The sequence below is a fragment of the Equus asinus genome, chromosome 29 (assembly GCF_041296235.1).
Source record: "Equus asinus isolate D_3611 breed Donkey chromosome 29, EquAss-T2T_v2, whole genome shotgun sequence".
NCBI lineage: Eukaryota > Metazoa > Chordata > Mammalia > Perissodactyla > Equidae > Equus > Equus asinus.
In genome coordinates this window covers 35,465,838-35,493,211 of record NC_091818.1, presented here as the reverse complement: position 1 = coordinate 35,493,211, position 27,374 = coordinate 35,465,838, and the positions used below count along the sequence as shown (strand labels likewise).

General features: G+C 36.7%; 1 protein-coding gene across 10 annotated transcripts in view; it reads right to left on the bottom strand.

Moving 5' to 3' along the window:
• Positions 1-27,374, bottom strand: part of USP6NL (USP6 N-terminal like) — a 254,559-nt gene that overhangs the window by 110,919 nt on the left and 116,266 nt on the right. The gene's annotated exons all lie outside the window — the stretch shown is intronic.

Here is a 27,374-nt window from a genome sequence, read left to right as displayed (position 1 = left end):
GTGGTTCCTTCTAGTTGTAGTGTGTGGGACGCCTCCTCAGCATGGCCTGATGAGCAGTGCTAGGTCTGCGCCCAGGATTCAAACCGGCAAAACCCTGGGGCGCCAAAGCGGAGTGCGTGAACTCAACCACTCGGCCACGGGGCTGGCCACCCCTCAAGCTTAAACAGATAACGTGCACGTGCGTAGAAAAACGAGTATATTTTAAATATAAGCTGAATATCATTATCTAACAGACCATTTCAAAATATCTCAAAGGGGAGTCACACATTTCTCTGTCCATTGTTATGTTATGAGCTACAATATTTCACTTATCTAAAGATAGTTAATGACAATCTTAACTATCTAAAACACAGGTGAAAGACAGAATGGAAGGAAAAATGTTCAGTTAGCCAAAACATTTATTTCAATTAATATTTAATGGTCAAATTAACAAATATAATCATAACGTAGAGCAGAATTTTAAAGGTGGAGTAGCAGAGGCAAAAGTAAAATGCTAAGAGAATACATGAAAGGAATGGTTAACTCCGACCTAGAAGGGTAAGGGGAGAAAAAGCAGGGAACACCTTTTGGTGGGGGTGGCAGCTGAGCCTTGCAGGCTGATCTGATAAGGGAAGTAATTGCTGAAGACAGTGGAAGAACTTGCCGTCCTGATGGAGCAGCGTGTCTGGGAAACAGCAAGCACTCTGGTATACTGAGCACAGAGTATGCGTGGAAAGATTCGGTGACACAGCTAGAAATACAGGCTGAGACCAAATCCCAGGTTGTCTGGCAAATTGTGTCAGAGAGCTATCTCAGACAGCAATGGAAGGATGGAGACAGAGTTAAAGATCCAAACAACATGACCAGTCTTCTTCTCACCTTCTCCCACTACCACCTTACGAATATTTCCAACCTTCTTCACACAGTGTATGATTCTCTTCATGTCTGGGTGCCTGAGCTCCCATCTGCTGTTTATTTTGCTTGGGATGCTTGTGCACACTCTCTCTTCTTCCCCTAGCTAGCCAGCTTTAATGCATCCTTTGATACTTTGCTCAAATGAGCACATCTGTCACTGCACCAAAGGTTTAATTCCTTCTCTCTCCTAATTATCAAACTAGGGCCAGTGCCCCGTTGGGGTTCCCATAACACCTTGTCAGCTACAACAACCATCACACCATTGTAATTACTGACTTTTGCCCCCTACCACTTGAATATGAGCTCCTTAAGGATACATCTCTGTACCGTTGCATCTAAGGTGTGATAAGTGTTCAATGCATGTTTATCAAATAAAATGAATGAGGAGGTATTTTAAATCTAGGGAGAGGCCTTGTGGCATGAAAGTGGGAATGAAAAGGTTAGCACACATACCAAAGCTCATATGGTTCACTAACCAGAGAGACCTTCAGGGCCTCACTCAAAATGTACTCTTATTTTAAAAATAGTTTTAATAAACATGGTCATCAGGTTTCGTAACCTACAAAAAATATATTTTTTAATAAAGAACCTGACTCATTAAGATTAAATTATACTTAGTAGGGACCGGCCCCGTGGCCGAGTGGTTAATTTCACACGCTCCGCTTCGGTGGCCCAGGGTTTCGCTGGTTCGGATCCTGGGCACGGACATAGCACCGCTTATCAAGCCATGCTGAGGCAGCGTCCCACATGCCACAACTAGAAGGACCCACAACTAGAAATACACAACTATGTACCAGGGGGCTTCGGGGAGAAAAAGGAAAAATAAAATCTTTTAAAAAAAATTATACTTAGCCTACTTCTGTTTAACAAGATAGAGAATTATGCACTATTTTCAAAATATTTTTGTCCAAATAAACACAAGGCTTTTAAAGGAGAAGACCGAGCTCTTCAATAATATACAGCTACGATGATTACATTTGTGCCTTATGTATATTTGAATAGATTGTACTGTTTTACTCCAGCCTGCTCAATGGTGTTTTGCCTCCCAATGTAGTTGAGCTTGACCCTGTAGACGCAGGCCAACCAGGAAATTCAAGAAGAAAACTGTGACAGCTTATTTTTCCATTTAGCATAGACTCACCCATCCTATCCCCTTCCCTGGTCCACAAGATTAAATTGCTTTAACTCTGCCCATGGTGATCTCATGGCAATACACACAACCCACTATCCTGCCCTGACTATACAAACACCTCTTAGACTAGACTGTCTTAACAAATGTATATTCCTCCATTCATTCATTCAGTTAACAGCTGAGCATCTACTATGTCCCAGGCATGGGCAGGAATCATAACTTATTTTGTATCCCCAGTGATGAGCACAGTGACTTGCAAATAGTGGACCCCTGATAAGGGCTTTATGGATGAATAAATGAGAAAATGAGGTATACATGCATATTTGACCGTCTTTCCCATCAGGCAAGGAGACTTTTCCAAAGCCCAGTTATCCTTTACCTAGTCTCCCTATATTTTGTCAAAGGTTACATCACAAAGTATCTATTCCTATCCATTTCACAAAGAATGTGGATCCATTAGACTTATTCTTCGAGTACCATTACTAGTTTTCTCCCTTTGTTATAATGCTGACCGTTGCAAAATTCCAAGTTCCTTAAAAGGCACTTCCATGAGCTCTGAGTGTGTAGTTCCCTGAGGGCTGGGCAGGTCGGGGTACCTGATTAACACTTCAACTACATGACAAAGCACATCTGGCAGACAGTTTGAATATTTTAGAGAAAATATTCGTGAATATTCACTAATTTCTCTCCCTCTCCAAAACAATTCTTAACTATACACTTGGGTCTTACTTATAACAAAATAATATTAAGTTTGTTTATTCTCTCATACCAAGGAAAACTGATGAAAATTTCTCAAACCACTTATCAGAATTATTTCATCCCCAACTTTGATACTTTCCTTCACAAATCAATTTTTCCATATTATTTACTAATATTAATGTGAATGTAATACATTGAAATGTTGCTCCCTCTACATCCATCCAAATGCATACCACATTTTAAAGAATTGAGTTAAAAACTCTCTTCTTATGAGTCATTGTTTTATATTTGTCTGTAGGACTTTGCTTTTCTCAAGCAGTTTATCAACATTAAAAATTGATACAATATTTTTCAAAAGGATAAAACTAACAGTAAATACGTTAGCTACAGGATTAAAAAAACTATTAGAACAGGTTTGAAAAAACAAGCTTCTAAGAAAAAGATCTATGTATAAGCTGCCTCTGTTATCCTCGGTCATAGAAAATTCTGTCTGAAAAAATAGGAAAAGAAAATCTAAGAACAAAAGCTGTTCTATTTTAGTATATAGTATCTTTCAGTACTTTTTTCTATATTCCTGTGATGTTTCCTGCCAAATATGATTACATTATTTGTGTGTGTGTGTGGTATGTATGCGTTCTGAAAAGCAAGAAGAATATTATTATTCTTTTCCTGGGTATATTCCAAGTACCAATAATTGTGACTGAAAACACAGAAACTAGAAGAAATATTCCACTAAAAAAATTCTGACTGTCTGTAAAGGTCAAACTATATGAATCTGACATTTTCAAACAGACTGGGATTAAATTAACTAATTTATATTCTCCTGAAATAGTAAAAGCAGTAAGCTTTCTAAAAAATGCCTAATTGTTGGAATCCTGATACAAAGTTAGGAATGCAGTCTTCTATTTCAGAAGAAAAGGGAAAAGAAACAAAATATAAAACAGGAGGCAAATAATTGTAAAGTATCCTAAATAACACTATCACATTTTCAAAGGTAAATGACAACAGTTTCTCTGCTTTTGGAGATGCATTTTTGTCCATTTAAATACCATGTTCCTCCACAAAATGAGAATAGACAAGAAGATTTCTAAGGTTTCTTTCAACTGTAATATTCTGTATATGGTGGATTATACTACATACCACAATACTATTTCATACCGTCACCCTAAATCATTTTACACAGAACTTAAGGAATCTCATAAGCTTTACTTTAAACACAGATCATATCAAGTTTTTCAAAAATCCAAAGCAATCTATATTTTATATCATCTGAGGTAAACTTATGCTATTCAGATCATATAAAGACAGAATGCTACAACATCTCTTACATATGAAAAAGCTGATATACAAATTTATCAACCGATTTTAAACCATAGATTAAATGAGTGAAATTGCCAGTATTATGAACTTAGTTGATGGTCTATATTTTTTTAATCAATTTCTCATTGCCATTTTTGGATATTTACTATTTCAAATGTTTAAAAGGCAAAATACACAAGTATTTTTTTCAAAGACGTTTCAGCATTAGTTCATTTTAAGATCTGTAAGTCAGACGTGCAATTAAAAAAGATTTTGAAAATGTATTTCAGCATATCCCAAAATGACACAGGCTATAAATATAGGACTATTTTAAACATAAACAGCATTGATTAAGCATATCATCATAAACAAAGTAATTATTCACTGAAAGGGCAATAAAATCTACCATACACTGGCTAAATTCATATTTATAACTATTATTTGATCAGCTCTTCACACAAATAAGAACCATCCAATTCTTTTGTCCTGCTATAAGCAGAAAACTAGCTTGTTCCCTACTGATTTCTGACATGAACACTTATACTTTAAAATTAAAAGAAAAGAGGATTATATAAATTCTTCTTCTACCTCCAAAATACATAATGCAAGAGGATCTTTACAATGTGAAAAATACTGTTGCAGCAGCTAGGTCATAATCTCTCCTTACTCTCTGTACCTTTTAATAAAATGATATGCTTCTAATTCGTGGTTTTAAAACAGTAATAATGAGGCGTGTTAACAATTATGCCATTACCTGATCCTTTTCAGATACCATAATGTGTCAGAAGAGTGAAAGCATACATGATAAGCCAAACTCCTCTTTCATAGCTGTTCTTTAGGTCAACATTTGCAAAAACCTCTGACTGCCTTAAAGCACTCCGACTGTTCATTCTGATGAGGCTCCTACCTTCCTTCACTGTGGCTGCTTTTTGCCTGGATGGTGTCACCAGCTCCTTTACAATCTGTAAGACTTGAATCATTGCTGGTTCACAAGCCAAAGACTCCAGCTGCTTCCTGCAGAAATCCAACAGGTTTCCTCACCAAGAGCTCACTGCATTTCTGCTTTCAGGAAGCTCAGGCACGAACACAGATCAACTTCAGAGAAAAAATGCTTTGCTTAGCTCTCCATGAAGGCTCTGAAGCAGTTAACCAGAAACACTGAAAGGACAGGCTGGATCTTCTTGAATTGATGGATTCAAAGTAATTCCAGCACATTGAAAACCACTAGCCTCAAAGACCAAAATGTATGACTTTGCAAAGCATTAACTAGTTATAAACAAAACCAAACAAAATGTGAGTAATCTTCTGTAAATCACTAAGCCTAGTGAAAACATTTCCTCACAAAAGTCATGGCAGGAAAAATAAAGTGCCGTGCTATAAATTCCCCTATACTGGATCACAGATGCTATGCGCGAGTTTTTAAAAACACGCTCAGAAGTAGTCAACCAAAATACCCTGCGCTGTCAAAGCCTTAATACTTTTTTCCAATTTCTCAAAAATTTCATATCTGAATCACAGAAAATAAAATGTGGATAAAAATAAAACTCTATCTTGCTGACTCTAAGCTAACTTGCTAAGCTCTCAGATCTGCATAAAAGATATGGTACCTCAAAAAAAAATCCACTCAACTCCTTGTCCTCCTCACACACACACCCAGTGCACGAAGAGCAGTCTAAGCTCCCGCTGCTCACTAGCAGAAACCCCCACAGGGGTGTGCAAATTCGTCAGTCTCACCATCAGAGGCATGGGCCAGAGAATTGCAAATCAAGTGTAACCACTGTTTCTGCCATATGGTCTTTAACAGCCAGGTTGCAACAATGCTCAATCAATATTTAATACCTTGGTTACATGTTCTATTTATCACCTAGCAGCCATGTGTTAACTAAAAGAGTTAACTAAGAGAGAAAAATGACATTCAGGTTAGTTTGGTTAGATGTTATATTCACCGAAGTGATTCTCCACCAGCACTTTGTTTCCCTTACTGTACTGCCAACTTTCCTCTCCTAGTTTTCTTTCCTTCCCACTTATGATTTTGCTATTTTAATATATTATAAAATAATGGATCCTAGAGCAAATCAAAGGCAGTTCCTTCGCCTCCACAGTTATTTTCCCATTTTGCATTGGACAACTGAGATACTCAGTGAATCAACCAAAGTTGGAAGTAAAACATAGGATCCAAAACTCAAAGGTCTGCTTTCTGACACCAAGCCACCACAGTACAAATGTACAGTTTTAAAATTCAGGGGGAAGTTTCAGCTCTTCAAAGAAGAGGTGCTATAACATGTGCATATATATCCACCCATAATGTATTCTCCATATGGGCGTTAATTTAAGACTTCAGTGCTACAAATCCATGATAGTGAGAAAATATTTGCAAATGGAGGACAAAACGGGCAATTATGCTAACTACCACTTATCTTTAAAGAGCATGTTTGTACTTGCAAACTGAATAAAGTAGGAGTTCAGATGGCTCACAGACCAAGTTGAAACCTCAAATCAAAACTGTGGCTCTTTAATGAGTCTCTCTGAAGCCGTGATATTGAAAAATCAACATTGAAATCAAACTCCTCAAATCAGGTGCCCCCAATTCTTTCTACTCTTTGCCCTGCTTCCTAGAGCAGTTCTGAACGTGAAATAGGTGTGAAGTATCTACTGGCTTTATTTTCCAGCTCTTTGCATGTCCAGCTCCTGAGAAATTATTCCACTCTTCTGGAAAAAATGTTTTTGAAAGGTACTTTCTGTTAGCTTTGCTCTCTTCCAACATTTTTCTCTTTCCACACGAGGAAGGGGATACACAGGACACTATCCTCTCAGTCAACTCTATCTTCCATATCTAATCAGTGCAGAGAGGAATATCTATATCCGTGTTTCCACAAATTTCAATTATCATCATCTCCTATCTCATTGATATCAGTATTGGTTTTGAAAATGAAAATCATATAGCAATCAGTCTGAACACACTGGTTCACTATTGTCAGTCCTTAGCAATCAGTCTGAACACACTGGTTCACTATTGTCAGTCCTTAACTTCTGCTAAACAACCAACAGCTTTTTCTAGTTTCTCTCATTCTCTTCTCATCTTTTTATCACACAGTAAAAATATTTGAGCACACATGGATTGGAAGAATTAGCATAGCTAAAATATCCATTTTACCTAAAGCAATCTACAGACGCAATGCAATCCCTACCAAAACTCCAATGACATTTTTCACAGAAATAGAACAAAGAATCCCAAAATTTATATGGAACAACGAAAGACCCCAAGGAGCCAACGCAATCCTGAGAAAGAGGAACAAAGCTGCAGGAATCACACTCCTTGATTTCAAAATATACTACAAAGGTATAGTAATCAAAACAGTATGGTACTGGCATAAAAACAGACATACAGATCAATGGAACAGAATTGAGAGCCTAGAAATAAATCCACACATCTATGGACAGCTAATTTTTGACAAAGGAGCGAAGAACATACAATGAAGAAAGGAAAGTCTCTTCAATAAATGGTGCTGGGAAAACTGGACAGCCACATGCAAAAGAATGAAAGTAGACCGTTATCTTTCAACATACACAAAAACAAACTCAAAATGGATTAAAGATGGTAAGACCTGAAACCATAAAACTCCTAGAAGAAAACAGGCAGTACACTCTTTGACATCAGTCTTAGCAGCATCTTTTTTAATATCATGTTTACTAAGGCAAAGGACACAAAAGAAAAAATAAACAAATGGGACTACAGCAAACTATAAAGCTTCTGCAAGGCAAAGGAAACCAACAAAATGACAAGACATCCTACCAAGCAGGAGAAGATAAGTGCAAATCATATATATGACAAGCGGTTAATATCCAAAACATATAAAGAACTCAAACAACTGAACAACAAAAAAACAACCCAATTAAAAAATGGGCAAAGGATCTGAACAGACATTTTTCCAAAGATATACAGATGGCCAACAGGCACATGAAAAGACGTTCAACATCACTAATTATCAGGGAAATGCAAATCAAAACTACAATGAGATATCACCTCACACCCATTAGATTGGCTATTATTAAAAAGACAAGAAATAACATGTGTTGGAGAGGATTTGGAGAAAAGGGAACCATCATACACTGCTGGTGAGAATACAAACTGGTATAGCCACCATGGAAAAAGCATAGAGATTTCTGAAAAATTAAAAATAGAACTACCAGATGATTCAGCTTTTATATATATAGATACGACTTCTGGCTATTTACCCAAAGAATATAAAAACATTAATTTGAAAAGATTTATAAACCCCTATGTTCACTGCAGCGTTACTCATAATAGCCAAGACTGGGAAACAACCTAAGTGCTCACAGATGGATGAATGGATAAAGAAGACATGGTGTATATATATATATATATATATATACACAATGGAATACTACTCAGCCATATAAAAAGATGAAATCTTGCCATTTGTGACAACATGGATGGACCTTGAGGGTATTTTGCTAAGCAAAATAAGTAAGATGGACAAAGACAAATACTGTATGACTTCACTCATATGTGGAAGATAAACACATGGATATGGAGAACAGATGAATGAAAGATGGGGGGAGGACAAAAGGGGTAAAGGGACACATTTGTATGGTGGATGGCAACTAGACTCATTGTGGGAACATGATGTAGTCCATACAGAAGGCAAAATATAAGGTACATCTGAAATTTACACAATCTTATAATCAATGTTACCTCAACAAAAAAAATATTTGAGCACATATTCTAATATACATAACTGAGCTGTACTCTAAAATGTCAAGATCATGAAAGACAAAGAAAGACTGAGGAAGAGGCAAGAGTCGGGATAACTAAATGTAACACACAAGCCGAGATCAGAACTTGGACGAGAAACGGATGAACAGAAACATATAACATTTTGGGACAACCGGCAAAACTTGAATACGATCTACAGACTATCAATGTTAATTTCCTAAGACCATTAAACTGTACTACATGACAGAACATCCTGAATTTTAGGAAATATACCCTGAAGTATTTAGGGGTAAATACTTTAATTTACTCTTAATGGTCCAGAAAAATAAAATAACATTAATATAGAATGAGAAAGCAAATGTGGCAAAATGTTAACATTTAGGAAATCCAGGTAAAAGAATATATGAGAATTGTTTGTGTTATTCTTGTAACATTTTCCTATTTGAAATTATGAAAACATTCTGACTATATATTCCAATATATAGATATTCTTTTATAAAGGATATATATGTATTCATATTTACATGTTTAAATCATACAAAACAGTAATTTTAAAGGATGAAATAAATCCTATAAAAAGAACTGCACATTTGTACATAGGCTGTGTGTCAGTTAAGCCTGTGTATGCACATATACATATACATACATACATATGCCTTCTCATGTTTGCTTCCTTCACCCCACAGATCATTCTGAACCCTCCTGGAATGTAAATTTTGAATGTACACATATCCCTGCAGTTACTTTGGCATGGACAGCCTTAAAAGAATAAAGTTCCAGGTCCTTAACTTCTATACATACTTGTGGCTAAAGCTGATCTGCTGGATCCTCCATTCCCATCTCCCTTTACACAATCTCCTTTCTCCCCTTTTACAAGAAAAAGGCCAACCCTCATTCATCCTACTAAGGTGCAGTGCTCCAAAGGGTAAAAACGTAGTGGGTTGGGGGTAGGAGAGAAGATAATTCAACAATTCCTATAATCAAGGCATAACAAGTAACATCAGCCCATTCCATTCATTAAGGTATGAGTTTCTAATAAAATATTAGAGTCAGTAATTATCAAAATTTATCATATATGTGTTGTTTTGATAACTGTATTAGGATACAACTCTGTGAGGAAAATATAATAGATATACAATTTCAGGGAAAAAAAGAAAATATGTAATATCTCTAGCTGCTAAGGAATAGCTTGTTCATCTTTTTAAATTGATGACATTTGGTATCAAACTACTCTGATAGTTCAACCCCACTGGATACACTTACAAGGGGAACATAACAGTTTGTTTATTTAATACTTTTCCTTTTTGGGCCTCTGGCACAAAGAATTGGTTTAATCACTTCTTAGATCTTATCATTGGTCCATGTATGACCCAGTTTTATTTATTCATTCCATTATTTAATTACTGTTAATAATTTAAGTAACACCACAAAGCAACCACCCAAAACAAAAACGAGGACCTTCTCAATAACCTATTTTTAACCTACAGTCCCCTCAACCATCAACTCATCCCCCTCCCTCAACCCAAGGTAACAGTCATCCTGAATCCAACAGTCACCAATCCCTTGATTTCATATAAACATATGAAATTAGACACACACACCTGTTCTTGTGTGTTTGGCTGTCCTGAACTTTACAAAAAAGGTATCATGTTTTAGGTCATCTTTTGGGAATTATATTTTTTCTTAGAGATTGAGACCAGTGGTTCCCAATCTTCAGTACACACTGAAATTGGAGAGTTTTAAAAAGTATGATGCCTGGTTCATCCACAGGGATTTTGACTTCATTGTCCTAGGGTGCAGCCTGAGTGCCACAAATTTTAAAAGTTCCCCCAAATGATCCTAATATTCAGCCAAGGTTAAGAACCACTGTTCTAGAAGAATGACATAAGAAAAGCTAACTATATGTAGAAAAGCAAACATGAAAGATACAAAATATTATAATTCCACTACTACCATTTATACATATATATCTATATATATATATGGGAGAAGAGAGAGAGTTGGGTGCCCAAGGAAAAAAGTATCAGAATGTTACCAGGGATTTTTCCTCTGAAAGGTGGCATTATACTGGAATTTTTACTTTGTTTTTTTGCTATATTTTTCAACAGAGAACACATTTTAGTATTGTTTTCAAAAAGAAGAAATTACATTTTGGTTTTTTAAAAATCCTTATCAACTCACCAAAAGAGAGATACAGATGGCAAGCAAGCATATGAAAAGAGGCTTAACAGCATACGTCATTAGGGAATTTCAAATTAAGACAACAATGAGATACCACTACACACCTGTTAGCATGGCTAAAATCCAAAACACTGACAACACCAAACGCTGAAGAGGATGTGGAGCAACAGGAACTCTCCTTCATCGTTGGTGGGAATGCAAAACGGTACTGCCACTTGGGAAGACAGTTTGGCGGTTTCTTACAAAACTAAACAAACTCTTACTATGCGATTCAGCGATTGTACTCCTTGTTATTTACCCAAATGAGGTGAAAACTTAGGTCTCCACTAAAACCTGCACTTGAATGTTTATAGGAGTTTTACTTATAATTGCCAAACTTGGAAGCAACCAAGCTGTCTTTCAGTTGAATGGATTAATAAACTGTGGTACATGCGGACAATGGAATATTACTCAGTGCCAAAGAGAAAGGAGTTATCAAGCCACAGAAAGACACTAATGAACCGTAAATGCATATTGCTAAGTGAAAGAAGCAAATCTGAAAAGAAGCCAATCTGAAATCATCCACACTGTATGATTCCAACGATACGACATTCTCAAAAAGTCCAAACTATGGAGACAGTAAAAAGATCAGTAGTTGCCGGAGGTTTGGGAAGAGGGAGAGAAGGTTGACTAGGTGGAGCATAGGGAAGTTTTAGGGCGGTGAAACTACTCTGTATGATACTGTAATGGTAGATACATGTCACCACACATTTGTCAAAACCCACAGAATGTACAACACAAAGAGTGAACCCTAATGTAAACTATGGGCCTTACTGAGCAATAACGCATCCATATTGGCTCATCAATTGCAGTAAGAGTACCACACTAACTCAAGACATGAGTAAGAGAAGAAATTGGGAAGGTGGGGAGTATTATGAGGCAGAATAAGGGAAATCTCAGTATTTTCCATTCTATTTTTCTGTAAACTTCAAACTTTTCTAAAAAATAGTCTTTTTAAAAAAATGACAAAGGATATCTGTATTTAAATATATTTGATCTACATCCTACTCGTCAGACTTTACCTGAAATAATACAAAGATAAATCCAAAAAGTACAGAGTTTCACTAGAGAGAGAGTGCTTACAACAGAAATACTAACTGCCTATATATATGAGAGATGCAACGTGGACTAGTGGATAAGAAATGTTATGGTTTCCCTTGTAGGGAGCTGCCTGCAAACAGCTGTGAACTGGTTCTTTTTTTAACAGAAAATTTCTTACCTCCATCTTGTTTCCTACATTTGTATTTCTGTTATACATGGCCACCCCCAAAACCACTAACTTTTGGCTAACCCCCAAAACCGCTGACTGACTTTTCCTCCCCATCACTTTCAAATCCAGCATTCCCGGAGTGGGACACAAGGGAGAAGGCCTGTGAAAGAACAAGAATGAGACACCCACAAAGAGAGAGGAACACAACAGGCTGGAAATAGAAGCACTCTCTGCAACTATTTACACCTTCCATCTTATGCCATTTTCCTTTCTCCAAAGGAAAACACAAGGCAAAAATCAACTTCTTTCTGACGAAAAGGGAGCAAGAACAGGAACTGCATGTCAAATGATGTAAAGACGAAATAGCCAGGCAGAGGAAAGAAATCTTTTCCCACCATTCCTCACTCACCAAAAAAAAAACGAAAAAGGAAAAAAACGGGAAGAGGGAAAGAACAAGATTGAATGTGACCTCATTTGCATTCTTTCTCTCATTTATTTAATACAACCATGAACAAGTTCACTGGAGCATCTCTTTTGGCCTTAAGTACAAAGGAGTACAACAGAATCATATTATTTTAAAGTAAAATTATACCACTATTTACAACAAATAATGCTGTAGATAATTCAAACCAACCCCCTAGAATCTTAAATTACAAACTAATTTAAAAGGTCTCTATTTTCTTCTTTTTGTCAATATACACCTTTTATAGTTTTTCGTATTACAAAAATAATGCACACTCACTGTAGAAAAGAAGTATCCAAAAATAAGCCAAAAGAAAACAAAAATCTCTCTTAGGCCCACCAAACAGAGATAAGCACAACTAACAACCTCTTTAGACTTATCCATGTATTTTCTTTCGTTGATTTTTACAAAAATGAGGTAATATTATGCATACTCTTTTGGAACGGATATGTGTTTTCACACTTTAAAATATTTCATCAACACTTTTTTATACAATAAACTCAGACAAGGATATTTGCCCGACGCTCTGTCCACAAAATTTTCTGCTCATATGAGTAACAACCCAGCATCTCTTCATTCTTGGCAACAATTCAGATTTTTTTCTATCCACTTTTCAGAAAACTTTTTCGGCTTTCCTGGAAATATATTTTAGAATTAAACTACTGTCATTTTTTTCAGGACATGTAGATAAATGAGAAGAAAAAAATGTAACAGGCCACATTTCTTGTGACAAAAATAATCTGTAAATACTCAAGACGTCAATTGGGTTGCAAATAAAAAAATTATTGAACATTAAACTATAAACTTATTTCTGACTGGTCTCCTCTCAGGTTAATAAATCAGTTCATATTCTTCATTTCTTTGTCATTCCACTTAAATTTTACAGGTGAGATATAATCATTTTGTTCTAGAATTCTGAAAATCAATCCCTGCAAAGACATCAACATAAAATACAACATGTGTTGTTTATAAACAATAAAAGTTGTTGACTTTTGTCTCTACATCTTTTTCTATATCTAAAATCTGTCATCTTTGCTGTCCAAATAGCGTTCAGGTACTTTTACAGTTATTCCTAATAATTCATACTGGCTACTTAAAAATTAACACTGTCAAAAGCTAATCAACAATCTTTGCAGATTTTTTTCATAGGAAAAAAGTAAGACAAAAACCAAGAAGATATGACGGTAAAAAGTCTTGAAGTTGTAGGATTTGGAAAGAGCCACAAAATACGTGTTTATGAATGACAACATTATTCTTCTTTCACATAACTTCAAAGCATATTAGATGATAGTAATTGTTTATGAACAAAAGCACCTGTATTAATGTAATTAAGTTACCAGTTTTCCCAAAACCAGCTTTTAAAAATATTTTATCAAAGCCTAATTCATTTTGCTTATAACAAGCCGTCAAGAAACTTCTGTACTCTCTGTAGCTCAGCAGCAACTATCACAATATGTGTAAAGTATGATTCACAAACATGAGAAATAAAAATATATTATCCCAATTTATCTTCACAACATCTAGAAATTCTTAATGTATTGACTATATACTGTAAGTGCATTTTAAAGGCAACAAATTCTTGCTCATCCGTACAAATGTATTAAGCACCTAGTGTGTACAATGCCTGGTGGGTACAATGCCAGTTGCTGGTATTACAGCAGTGATCAACCTCCTTCCATTCTACCAAAGACAACCCGCATTAGACACATAATCATAGAGTTAACAATTGAAATACAACTGAGATGACTCGCGCAAGTAAGCACAGGATGACAGGGGAGTATGTCCTCAAGTGGAGAGATACTGTGAATTAAAGGCTGCACAGGGTACATTATAAGTGAACATATTTCAATTTCTGAATTGCCACATTCTGAATTTTTAAAGGAAGCTTTCTTTTGTGAGGAAACAGCCTCTCTTCTGACTTTCCAAAGCCACATGAAGATGACCACACAAACATAGAGGGAAAAGAGACTTTCTAGTCATAATAAGGAAACATAAATAAGACTTTATTTTTAAAATCAAGAACTCAAAGAAAATACAGTATCCAAGCAATCTGACCTACTCCAGATTCTAACAAAGCTGTCAAATAACATTATTAGTTTTAAAAAATTCATTACCATAAAAAACCACATATTGGAGCTGGCCCCATGGCCTAGTGGTTACATTTGGTGTACTCTGCTTGGGCAGCCCAGGCTTGGTTCCCGGGCGCGGACCTACAGCACTCCTTAGCGGCCATGCTGTGGTGGCAACCTGCATACAAAGTAGAGGAGAAATGGCAACAGATGTTAGCTCAGGGCTAAGCTTCCTCAAGCAAAAAGACGAGGACTGGTGACAGATGTTAGGTTAGGGCAAATCTTCCTCAGCAAAAAAACAAAAATAAACACACATATTAAAAAGCATTTAAGTCAGGGTTGGCCCGGTGGCAGAGTGGTTAAGTTCTCACACTCCATTTCGGCAGCCTGGGGTTTACCAGTTCAGATCCCAGGCACAGACCTACACACAATTTATCAAGCCATGCTGTCCCACATATAAAAAATAAAGTAAGATGGGCACAGATGTTAGCTCAGGGCCAATCTTCCTCAGCAAAAAGAGGATTGGCAGCAGCTGTTAGCTCAGGGCTAATCTTCCTCAAAAAAAAAAAAAGCATTTAAATCTATATTTATCTCTTGGAATAAATCATAATTTAATCTGGAATAAATCATAATTCAATAGAATACATTTTAGACTAAATGTTGGTATGCACACAAATATATGTACATAACATATAAAGACATAGGTGTTTCCATAGAATTCACAAAAAGTGCTTGTGTATATAAACATGGAAGTCCCTCCACTGTTCAATGTAATCTTTCCAGAGTTTCCCCAATATAAAATCTGTAATCACCATAACACATTAATTACAACAGGGAAGGAAGACCACCAACAGAGTCCTTGACAGAACAGAACATGAGGCAAAACTGATCTTTGGTACCTATTACTGTCCATCCTTCTTCCCTTTCTGAAATCTTTTTCTACCTCTGCCTTTTCTGTGTTCTATGCATTATCTCTCCCGACCATCACAAAATGATCCACGTCCCCAAGGAAACATAAAATTCCAATAAATACATAAAAATTGCATTGCTTCATCATAAACTTTTGGAGATGCAAAAGCATCACCCAAAGCTAAAATCTGTGATTTTTCAATAAGCATTCTGGAAGAAAAGACTACTTTAGAAGGATATGATGCAAAAGAAAACGTAAACAGTGAGCACATGAAAAAAGTTATCCTAACGATGAGATACCACCTTAACACTCAATAGGATGTTCACCATCAAAAAAACAGAAAATAACGAGCATTGGTGAAGACATGGAGAAACCGCAACCTCTGTGTGATGTAAAACGGCGCAGCTGCTATGGAAAACCGTACGGCAGTTCCTCAAAAACTAACCCTCGAATTACTCATTGATCCAGCAACTCTACCTCTGTGTATAGACACAAAAGAACTGAAAGCAAGGTCTCAAAAAGATACTTGACATCCATATTCATAGCAGCATTATTCTCAACAGCCAAAAGGTGGAAGCAAAACAAGTATTCACCAACGGATGAATGAATAAACTGTGGCAATCCATACAGTGGAATATTATTCAGCCTTAAGAGGAAGGCAATTCTGGCACATGCTACAACATGGTTGAATTCTGAGGACATTATGCTAAGAGAAATAAGCCAGTCACAAAAAGACAAATATTATATGATCCCACTTACATGAGGGACCTTGATACCAAATTCATAGAGATAGAATGTAGAATGGTGGTTGCCAGGGGATGGGGAGAGAGGAATCAGAAGGTGTTTAATGAGTACAGGGTTTCAGTTTTCCACGATAAAAAGAGTTCTGGAGTTGGTTGCACAGCAATGTGAGTCTACTTAATGCCACTGAACTATACGTTTAAAAATGGTTAAGATGGTAAATTTTATGTTATGTGCATTTTACCACGACTTAAAAAAAGTTATCTTGTCTAAAAATCAAATATATGTAACCGAAAACAACTTCATAATGTCATTTTGAGCCTCCCAGGCCAGACATGGTGAAACTGGTATCCAATAACCAGAGTAACTGTAAACTGGCGCAGTCTTTTAAGACAGGAAGACATAGACAAAAACATTTCAATACCATAAATCTGGCCTAAGGAATTAATTCTACATTGGTTGGTTTCTTTTTAAGAAAAAGGGCAAATTCACCAATGACGTTCATTCTGCAAACATTTTTAAAATATTGAACCACCTTAAATACCCAAAAAATAGAGAAATGGTTAAACAAGTTATGAAGCATCATTACCTTTAAGGAATACGATAATTATGAATTACAACTAGGAAATATAACTGTCTACACACAAGCCAAATGTTAGCAATCCAAATAGAAAATTGCACATACACTATGAATTTGATTACCTAAAAATATATACTCTCCGGACAATATAAAAGGGTCATACGCAAAAAAACAAACGTCTGCTTTAATGTCGTAGGGTTACCAATGACTTTTTTCCCCATTTCCAAAATGTATTTATCTTAATGTTATCATTATACTTTTAAAAACAACAACAAAAGGGGACTGGGGAAGATGAAGAAAATAGATCACTTTAGACAAGATTAGACAAAATAAAATATGAACTGGAGGCAACAGTGGGGTGTTTATCTAAACCAAGGTTACAAACTTAATCTCTTCCAAACACCTACTTCTACCAATGCTGAATTTTCCTTAATTTCTTCACCTTACTCTCAACCTCTCAACTCCAGGTCTTCACACATGTTGTTCCCTCTGTTTAGAACCCTCTCCCTCCGCCTCTGCACTTAGCCAGGCCTCCGCTGGAACGTGATTTCCTAGCGGAGGCCTTCCTGCCCTCCCTGGGGATAGGTCCCGGTGCTCCTGCGGACGCCTGCATTTCCCTTTTGTATTAATAACGCTGTACTACTTGCACAGGATCTGTCATCCCCACTAGTTCTGTGCTCTGAAGCCAAGGGCCATCTTCGTCTTGTCTTGTCTATAACCCCAAAGACCAACACAGCAGCAGTACACGCGGAGGCGCTCATTAAGTATCTGTTGGTACTAACCAGTTAGTACTAAAGTAAAAACATAATTATTATTTATTCAAAATCATTTATTCTCTTCCTTAAAATTGGCTTTAAAACCAGACTCAAACACCATGACCGTTAAGACATTTTAGGAAATTAATTTATAGCATCATGTGTCTCAAAGTTGTCTAAAAAGCAAGATTTGAATCTCATACTTTGCAATATTCCAAGTTAATTTTCTAGCTTTCAATACACCTTGCAATTATTAAACTTTTAGGCGTCATAACTATAGATGGTAAGTATCCTGACATTTCACATCAACATCTAAGATAACCCATAAATCTCTATCAGTCTTGATATGTTCATTTATTCTACTTTTAGCTAAAGAAAATTTATTAGGGGGCCGGCCCAGTGGTGTTGTGGTTAAGTTCGAATGCTCCGCTTCAGCGGCGTGGGGTTTGCAGGTTCCGTCCCGAGTGCGGACCCCTCATTAAGCAACACTGTGGTGGCATCCCACATAAAATAGAGGAAGACTGGCACAGATGTTAGCTCAGGGTCAATCCTTCTCACACAAAAAAAAGAAAATTTATTAGGACAAAGAGGTAGCAGGTTATGCAAAAGGCTAATCTTTAGTGAAGCAATCTCAATTTATATATGAAGAGCTGCGGCTGGTTTATCATTACACAACAATTACATCCAATAGTGCTATACCTTATACCTTCACAGTATTTGTTCAACAGCAGCTTGAGATTTTGTCAGCATAATTCAAAATAGCAATTGTGCAAAAAGAAATTTCTCTTGATAAAAACCAAATGTCTCCTTTCAAGGTTATCTCATACTCTGGAAAATAGCTCATTGCGATTTTTCTTAAGCCTTTGTAAAAAAAGCAAAACAGAAACTAGTCAAGCAGAACAATAAATCCTGTTCTTATGCAAGAGATCTGAATCTTATTTCAATTAAAGAAGAAATAGGATTTTTTCTGTTGAAGAATTAAATGGGAAGAAATGGCGAGACCACCATGCAATCTTCCCTTCTCTTGCAGACAGGCTTCCTGAAGGAATGCCCCCAAACCAGTCCCACATGTTAGGACGGATCCCATGAGAGAAACCTTCAGACAATCCTAACTTGAGGGATACTCTAAAGGAACTGGCCTGCATTCTTCAAAAACATAGCATGAGGGCCCAGACCCGTGGCTGAGTGGTTAAAGTTCCACACGTTCCACTTTGGCGGTCTGGGTTCACAGGTTCAGATCCTGAGTGTGTACCTACTCCACTCACTGGCCACGCTGTGCAGGTGACTCACATACAAAATCATAGACGAAGACTGGCACAGATGTTGGCTCAGGGCTAATATTCCTCAAGCAAAAAACAAAACAAAACAAAAATATATATATATATAATGAAAGATAAAGAACATGTGAAGAACTGTTCCAGACTAGAGGAGACTAAAGAGACTTGACAACTAAATGCAATGCACGAACAACACTCGGCTGGATCCTGTACTGGAGGAGCAAAACTGCTACAAAGGACACTATCAGGGAAACTGTGCACAGTGGAACTGCACTGTACTGTGCCCTGTAGGCTAGATAAACGTAACTTAGCTATCTAATCGTTTTACTGTGGTTACGTAAGAGAGTATCCTTGTTCTTCAGAACTACACACTGAAATACCAAATGGGTAGAGGAGCATTATATATGCAACCTACCCTCAAATGGTTCCAAAATAAATAAGTGATATGTATTTTTCTTAAAATAGATATTCAGAAATTTAAAAAATAAAATAAAGAACTGATCCTGTTGAAAAAACAAGGTTGGACTGGTTGGGAAGGAGAGGTAGAATTTCATGCTATCAGAGGTAAAATTTCACCTGCTGAGAACAGAGACACACTAATCAAAGAAAAAGATAACTTAAAAAGGAAAACTCTGAAGATCTAAACATTGCTATTTTCCATCAGAATGCAGCTCACCACTGAGCTAGAAAAGCAAATCTTTTCAGTCAGACTAAAAGCTCTGATGGCTAACAATTTTTGCATCATCACATTTCAGGGGAAAAGAGAGCCAGGACTCCAGTTTTGTAATACAAATCAAACATTTTTAAGTAGCTTTTTTAAGTGCAGAGTCACTTCTACTAAGGAATCATTTGAGATCCAAGTTCCTTTTAACAAAATCAGCTTGGGCACTTAGAAAGCTGGGGCGGGGGTTTTCTCCTGTCCTGGGCAAAGTTCCCCATACATATAAATACATTTATATGATTATATCGTTTGAAAACCAAATTCAAACTATGTTGTACCATAATCGCCACAAGTAAGCGAGTCTGTACTGTTCTTCCAACACTGGTAATACCTAGCTCCTCCTTTCCTAAAACAGAATACTTCACATCTCATCTACACCCACGTATCATATAAAGAAAATAACAGAAAGTTATTACCTAAGAAAAAGACACGAGACCAACTACGGTAGGTTTACATAAAAACTTCATATATGTACACATGTTTGCTTTTTCAAATCTAAGTTGTAGTCAAGTAAACATATTCTACCTTACTTTGCGTTTATTAGAACAAATAGGATTAACCAGTGAAGAGATCGAACACAGTACTTTACTACTATATAGCGTCAAAACCTTTACTAATACATCCAATAAATTCTATTTCTTTTCCATTCTTCTAGAATGTGAAAGACAACTGTACTTTTTAAAACACATTGTGATTGAAAATGCTCTGCAATTTAATATAAATGTATACATGTACATTAGTGTCTGACTATAATCTTTCTGTATTCCACTGTTTAAAGTTTAACACCTAAATGCTCGAAATGTGTAAGCAGGAAAAAAAACTAGTACGACTTCAGGGCGCCTGGGTAATACCAGCAGAAGTCAGCTTCTGAATTTAGGGCGCTCCATCACCAACTGCCTGCACAATGACCGCTATCTTTGACCTGAATAAGCGATAACTATGTAAGAAGTTTTCAGTTCCATTTGATTCCCCTAACTTCTAAACCACAGTCATGATACAAACATATACCACATTTCCTTTTTTCTTAACTAATTTATGGCTCAGTATTTGAATTGGGAGTGGGACACTGGGGTAAGGGGTAGAATTGGGACCATGTTTTCACTCTATTCCTGACCCTTTCTAACCCACGGCTTCAAAGAGAGACTAGAAAGAATTATTTTCATAGTCACCTTGTCTATCTCCAAAAAAGAAAACAACGCAATACCAAAATGCTATTTTAGAACAATTTTGAGGGAGAAAGTGAAGGGGAGCAGAATCTGTCACCGCAAAATATGCTTCTTTGGCATAAGAATTATTTTAGGCTGATTTTTTGAAAAAACAGCAGAGCGGCATAGTGGTTTAGTTAACCTCCCATAACTGACTCCTCACCCCAACGTCATCTCATGTCTAGCTGAAGGTGGTATTTAAGGTGATAACTTTGGCCATTTCGAGAAGTTACTCAGTTTTCCTGGGACTCTCCCACATATACAGGAGGTATATGTGGCATTAAAATTTTGTCTGTTTTTCTCCTGTTAATCTGCTTTACATGAATTTAATTATTAGGCCAGCCAAAGAACCTAGAAGGAAAAAGGAAAAATTTTTCTGTCCCTACAAAAGACAGAGGCTAGGAAATTTTTAATATCAATTTCACATTTTGGGGAAACAAGGAGACAACTATACAAAGACATCCATCATATATATCGACAGGCCCAAATGCCCTTAATAGAAAATGTCTATTTGAGTTTAATACAAAAAGTGATAATATACAGCTGTCCAGATACTACTTTAAAAAAAACAAACTAGATGTTAACTATAAGTAGATCTATTAGTTACAGAGCATATAACAAATATTTTAACCACAGGCCCTCTAGGACCAGTTTTGAAATTTTAAGAATTAACCAGCAAAAGTAATTTAGAAGCTTTGCTGAGATTGTAATACTACAGTAATTTACATCTATACTAAGAATTTAATAATAAAATTTAATAAAAGAAAACTACGCTTGCACAGAAAATGTTTTGTTTAATTACAAATCAATTTCTTTTATATACATAGATAGAGGTGTATGTGTGTCAGAGAGAGAGCAAGAGAGAGAGAAGCAGATGCACAAAATGTAAACAACTAGTAAATCCGGGTAAAAGGTATAGGGGGAATAATTTGGCATACTATTTTTAAAACATTGTAAAAAAAGTCATAAGTTTGAAAAAGTATCAAAACAAGAAGATACAAAATACAGTTGTGCCCCCTTTCCTGAGGCTTTGCTTTCCCGGTTTCAGTTACCCTCCATCAACCGTGGTCCAGAAGATGATCTTCCTTCTGACTACTGTCAGAGGTCAGCAAGAGCCTGACGCTTTGTCAGAGTGCCTCCGTCACCCATCTCATCACGCAGGCATTGCATCATCTCACATCATCACGAGAAGAAGGGGGAGTTCAGTACAATAAGATACTTTGAGAGAGAGAGACCACATTCACACCACTTTTATTACAGTTCACTGTTATAATTGTTCTATTTTATTACTGGTTATTGTTGTTGATCACTTACTGTTCCTAATTTATAAACAACACTTTATCATAGGTACGAATGTATAGGAAAATGTATAGCATATATAGGATCTGGTACTGCCCGCAGTTTCAGGCACCCACAGGAGGTCTTGGAAAGTACCGCTAGTGTAATGCAAACCACCTCTTAACAAGAACTTAAAATATGGTAACTGAAGATGCTCTATAATAAATGCTACATTAAATTCATATTTAATTTCCCATAGTATCAAACTAAGAATTACTCACTTTGCTGCAGCAAGTGGTCAAAAAGAAGATAAATTAGCTAAAAGCAAAGTATATTCCATTTTAAATGGTCAGTATTAACACAGTGAAATGCCTTAAACTAAGAAACTGATGCAGTCAATTTTCTGCGAAGCCACTTTTGCTGGCAGTCTTTATCACCTTACCTACAGTTTATTGCTGCCCTGGTTCTGCTGGTTTACACACAGTGCTTCTCAACAAGGACAACATGTTACCCACTCTACCTCCCCCCGGCCCACTAAATGCCAGCAGGTTCCCCCAGCACCTGTGACAATCAAAAAGTCTCCAGACATTTCTGAATTCATCCCCCCAGTAAGAATCACTGATCATATATTCATTTTAAGAACAGTTGACATTTAAACCTTTATATTCCATAATCTAAACTTATGAAGCATAACTAAGTCTTAATATAACAAATGAATACTTGTTATACTTTACAAGGGGATTTCTTTCACTATTCTGTTAAATGCAGACACTCCAGTATTGAAATTACAATTAAATTCTTTTCTTTAATTTCTGCCTAACTTCTGAGGTACACAGCTATTCTACAAAACTGAATATACATCTGAATAGGGTATTGTGCTAGAGGGATGTTTCAGCCAATATTTAGGGAAAGTCTTATACTACTTCTTGTACGATTTTTCTATTTAATAAGACTTAAAAGAATCCTTACGCCACCACTGAGGGGTTTAGCCAACTACCCAATTATTTATAAGATTACCTGCTCTAACAAATGTTAAAACAAACTGTTCTTCACTTGAGTATGAAATCTTACTCTACTGCTGTACTGAGGGAAGACGTCTACTCCCACTCTTACTAGAAAGCCACAAATACACTACATCCCAAATTATTCACTGCCATTACTTTTTCCTCAGATAAACGAGAAACGTCTCACATCTAGAAGTGACCTCAAAAAATTCACTCCATTATTTAGGCCAAAGGGCAAGATCAAACACTCTAACACAACAGATTCACTCCTGGATTGCCCAGTCAGAGGACAATTAACATCAAGAAAGACTCTCTCAGGAAACATGTCATGTGATTAGTTACAGAGCAAAACTTTCCTGAAGAAAGTGAAATAAAACACAAAAGTAAAGATTAAAATTTTAAAATAGAGCAGATAAGCTCAAATTTTCTTTAACTTAAAACTTGGGGAAAGGAAATTTAGTAGTACCTTAAATAATCACTTTTCTTTGTTTTTTGGTGCTTTTTTGGCACTTTTTTTTTAACATATTCCACCAAAATAATCATCTAGAAATTGTTTGGCACTGCTTTTTACATGAACTATTCTTGTTATAATTCCCGTTAAAAATGTGCAAGATCCATTTAAAGTCACAGCCCCACTTTAAATATAACAACTTTATTTCATCTTTGACACCATCTGATAAAACAAAATCTGATAAATGTTAACACTGCAAAACATGCAAATACAGAAAAACGAGAACAATTTAAGTACTGGAAATCAAAAGGCTTTTTGTGAATTGTAATAAAGTTAACAATCCACAATGAAATGCACATCATAGTAGCATCATATATTTCCCACAAGATAAATACTCAGCCTCAGAATTTGACAGAATATATAAAGATCTAGACTAAAAGATGAAAAATATCTTAAAACACCTAACAAATCCTCTAGGCCTTATAGTTGGGGGCCCCAACTGGTATGTCAGCATATGCAGAGAAACTGATCCCCTCAGCTTTCAGGGCAGTGGGGTGCAGGTGGCAGCCTGGCCTGAAGTGTCAGAACCAGTTGCCTCCAAGCCGCAAACAACTCCATCAGTTTATTCCACATGCTGTACAATTATCACCATGTCCAAGCTACATGGTTCATGACATGGGCGGGGTTAGGAAATCCTGCAGAGATAAACCCACCCAGATATACAAGCATCCAACTAATCTTTTAATCTCTAGGGAAATACTGAAAAAAAATTCTAGTTACCCATCATTCTCACTCAAACCTAGGTCTAGAAATTCTATCTATTACAAATAGATATTATGAATGCATCTTCCTATTTTTTAACCTGTATCATGCTTCTCCAATATTTTTTTCAAAAACGAACTCTGATATACTCAGTTCCCACTGTTTTGAAAACCTACAACGCGCCGGAAACTGCAGCTTAACGTAGAGCACTTATGGTTACAGTGCTCTACTGAAGAATGATTCTATCAGCAGGGAAAATTATTAAATTGGCAAGAAAAAGAAACATAACTCAAAGTCTATTTCAAAGGGAGCCTGGAAAGAGCTGAAAACTAAGAACAAAGCTAAAAAAGGTAAATGCTGTCTATAATTGACCTTTTTAATTTACATCTAACAAAACTATCTGTCAGAGTGATTTTTCCAGAATGAAAGCTTAAGCCGCTCCCCTAATGGAAATCCTTCAATAGTTCCTTAAGCCCTACAGGATAGAATCCAAACATTCCCAAATGTTTACAACCTGGACCCTGATTTCGTCTCCTCCAGCTTTCTCTCTCACAGTCTCAGTTCCCCACCGCTATACTCCAGAATGTTGAACTACCTGGTAACTCCTATGTGTTGCCAGACTTTCATGGCTTTTTCACACTGCTCCGCCTGCTTAGAGTGCTTTCTCCTATGCCATACTCCACGCACACACTCTTTTCATGAGAACAGCACAAACTTAAAAATAATAATACATAGACAGCTACTACAAACTACGGACGTTACTTAGCAACACCCAAATCTATGCACTATTTACTGAGCACCTATTAAGTGCCAGGAACAGTGTTTAGCACTAGGAATAAAAGTCTTTGCCCTCCAGGAGCTTGCAGATTAGATTAGCTAAAGAAAAAGAGAGCATAGGCAGGTGATTTTAATACAGAATGAGAGGCACTAGAATGAGGCAAGCAGAGTGCTATGGAGAAGCAGCACGGTGGGGTGACCTAGCAAGTGAAGTAAGTGGTGCTTCGATGATAGAGGAGCTCGAGGAACTAGGGAACTAAGCAGAAACTGACTTTAAAAAAATCTTAAATGTGAAGTAAGGAGTTTGGACTTTATTGTAACACCAGTGGTTAAACCCCCAACAGCGCTGTTCAATCTTTGTGGCTCCTCTGTCTTCACAACAAACACAGAGAAATTACAGATAAAAAGTAAAAACAAATCACCGAAATGACATACCTATGCCCCAAAACACGTTAAACATCTCTATGGATCGGAAATGGAACAGGAACACCAAGTGTGAGCTAAGCTGAAGCCAGGAGAGCTGCGAGGCTCTGGGCCCCAAGCAGGAAAAGGCAGCAGGAAGTGGATCCCCGGGGGGAACTGTGCATGAAAGAGCTGCAGGAGAAGCAGGGTCCTAGCCAGAGTCAGTAGCCAGAACTTAAATCCAGGGACAGGGTGGCACTCCACCCTGATTATGAAACAGACTGAAAAGGCTTCTGCTAACTGCGCTGAGGCTACGGCCTAGAAAGCTGCTGACCTAATGCCAGCTGACTCAGTGACTGAGTCTGTGATATCCCCAAAGTCACCATGGGCCCGGGGCTCTGATCCACCAACACAAGACCTGATTCTGATCTGTGAACTCCAAAGCCAGGCGGAGAAACTGCAAATCTGCTAGACCAGCAAGGGAAATCACAAAGAGAGAGAGAGGAAGACACACACACACACGTGTGCACACACACACACACACACACATATAGGAGAAAGAAAAAACACCCCCATCACAATGTGCCTGCAAAACTACAGAACATGATGAAAACACCAACAGTATCAACAACCACAATATAAATTCACTGCAGACAAAATTTTAAAATTATCAAATGATCTGAAAAAGACTTTCAAATAAGCATGTAAAAGATCCACAAAGAGATAAAGGAATAATAAAAGAACCAAAAAATATTTAACATAAAAACAAGCAGAATGAGAGAACTAGTAGATATAAAAAAGACCCAATTAAAAATCTTGCAAATGAAGTATAACCATTGTAGTTTACAAATAAAAATTTTATGTGGTTCAGACACTTATTAGCTGTCTAACAGGCCATCGCTCCCCCTGCCTTCGTCCTCACAGGGCTCTATGAGCTTTAGGGGTAAACGGGTACAAGACACTGTGTTAGGCACTGAGATTCAAAAATGAAAGACACATGGAACCTGTCTTCAACAAACACTCCGTCCGTAACAGTGATGCTAACAGAACACTAAGGTTGCAAAGTAGAAAAAAATTTAGTTAAATTTCCAAAAATAGAAGTATTTTTTAAGTTAAAATGCTCTTAGTTTTCATGAACTCATATTACTATCTTTACTGGAGTTGGCACTTTACATGAGATAAACATTCTCACAAAATTTCACATGAATGGAGCCGAAATAACAATAGCTGCTTCCTTCTTGATCTGTATTTGAACTCGTCAACAACTATCCCTGTTTATTCAAAGTATACCACCAAAAAAGTACTCCACCGAAAACTCTAGAAAATCAAAGACTACTTCTGGCAATATTATTCTTAGTAGAAAGCACTCAAAGATTTCACAATAACAACTTCATTTTCATTTATCAACTGTCTATTTAAATTGATGAGGAGAAAAGCTAGTCTATTCATATTACTGTAAATATTAACAATATGAATAATACGTGAAAATTTTTAAACTCTCTAATATTATATTCCAATAAGGAAATGCTCACACCATCCTAAAGTTTCCATAATCAAAAAAGCTGCACTTTTTAACAGTATATCAACACCGTCACAGGATCCCAGTTAGGGTAAAAATCGTAATTCTTTCCTCACTCTTTAAAAGTAAACAGTTAATACGAAACAGTAAAATCCAGTTCTCTTGTTCATAAGCAGAAGTGAATAGGAACGAGAGAAAATATTACACATTTATCTCCTTACACCTGAGAAGATAAAATCTACCAAACTTGGTAAGTCAATACCATAGA